A 1869-nucleotide genomic window follows, 5' to 3' on the forward strand; every position below is an offset into this window, starting at 1 on the left:
ACGCAAGTGTCTTATTCAGAAAGGGTACCTGAGTGATAACTTTTTGCTTTGCTTTGCTTTGTTGTCGTTTTGGGTTTTTTTAGTCCTTGCATGTCTGACAGAATATCCTTTTTTCCTTCAGACACGATGCATAGTTTGGGCTAGGTATAGAATCCGCAGTTCACATCTGCTTATTAGTTCTGTAAAGTTAATCCCTTTTCCCTTTGTTTTTAAGAGTTGTGGAGAACATATATTCATTCCTATGTACATAACTTGATTTTAAGTACATGTGTTCATGAAGGATTTCACCTTATTGAAATAGGGAAGCTTTGTATAGTTTTCTCTTTTTTTTTCCTCAATTAAAGATTTGATTTATTCAAGTACCCAAAAACATTCTACAGTGGAAACTGTTTTATTAGACTCCATGGCCCACGCACATACTGCCACACTGTTTTCAGAAGACTTGAAATGCCACTGATAGTTTAAAAACTGTACACCTGGTGGAAAAATGAGGAAGACAATTTAATGTTGCATCTGGATCCAGAGGTGCATCAAATTAAACGACCGCTCCCATTAGCAAACAGGTGTTTCATGATGATATCCAGGAAGAAATGGTTGGTGATGGACAATTCAGAAATGCTTCCCCAAAAGGCAGATGGTTCTTTAAAAAGTTTCAGATCACAGCCCATGCAGAAAACACTGATGCCCAACACACTGAATCTCGGTCCAGGAAACATGGGTCTTTTGGGTTCCACGTGGCTGGGGTGCCCCTACAATCATGTTTCTGTGCTGTAACTATGAGGCTCTTTTATACCAGACAGAGAGCGGGTGGGGTCTGTACACCATCAGTCATCGTGGATGGCAGTGTAAAAAATGATCCAAATGACCATGAACAAAGCAAAAGATGTCATAAACCCTTCTTTTGTGAGCTCCCATGTGCCACCATATTCTTCCTCACCCGTCTGTAGGTAGTTGCTGAAGAAGTACAGGACTCCTGCATTGATTAGGCAGAATTCTGCTATTCCCAGGAAACCCCGCAATGCTCACACTCCCCAAATGACACCTAGGACCACAGAGATGATCTGTCAGAACCAGTAGATCACATCTAAAAATTCATCCTTGTCTTCCCAGGCCATGTAGCTCCACAGCACCTTGCTCCAGACAGAGACTTTGAGGGCCCCGTTGGCCAGCTGCGGCTGAGGCAGCTCCTTTTTTTTTTAAGTTTTGTGTAGTTTTCATTAAATTTTCCCAAACTGTCCTGTGTATTCTTAAATTTGTAGTATAAGGTCTTTCCTTATAATAGGAATGGGTTTTTTCTGTTACTTCATTTTTTTATTGTGCTTTCTTCATCTGTACTGTCCTTTCTAGAAGGTAGGGAACTAATGCTATGTAGAATGTGTATATTTACAGCAAAATAAATTAATTTTCTTGGATGATAAAATAGTCTTGTCAAAAATACTTATTTTGATACATGGGAATCATGAAATTTTAGCATCTAGTTTAACACTTATTCCTAAATGAAGAAGTTGAAGCCCCAGTAGGTTAAATGATTAGTCACAACTCACCTAGTTTATAATAGAAAACACCTTGGTTCTCTCTCCTTTGCTCTTTCCATATATCATCCTGCTTTTCTTTCACTGGCTCTTAAACTGAGAAGTTATAAATAGAAAAACTATATGTTAACTGACAGGTGAACTGGGTGCTAGTCTTCCTTTTTTATATTATTCAAATGGTTTCTATTAAGTGTTTAGAAATGTGATCAAAAAGTATATAGAAAAAATAATCTATGACTATACATATGGGAACTTAAAAAATACATGTCTCTTTAGGTGAACATAAATTCATATTTTACTCATAAAAACAACTACTCAGTGGGACGCCTGGGTGGCT

The 1869-nt window shown here is 37.9% G+C and overlaps 1 pseudogene; it reads right to left on the minus strand.

Annotated features, from left to right (window-relative positions):
- Positions 1 to 482: 482 nt before the first annotated feature.
- LOC102744250 (GEL complex subunit OPTI pseudogene) lies at positions 483 to 1190 on the minus strand (annotated as a pseudogene).
- Between the last annotated feature and the right edge of the window lie 679 nt (positions 1191 to 1869).

This window comes from Leptonychotes weddellii, unplaced genomic scaffold, assembly GCF_054177405.1.
Source record: "Leptonychotes weddellii isolate Sample4059 unplaced genomic scaffold, ASM5417740v2 HiC_scaffold_16645, whole genome shotgun sequence".
NCBI lineage: Eukaryota > Metazoa > Chordata > Mammalia > Carnivora > Phocidae > Leptonychotes > Leptonychotes weddellii.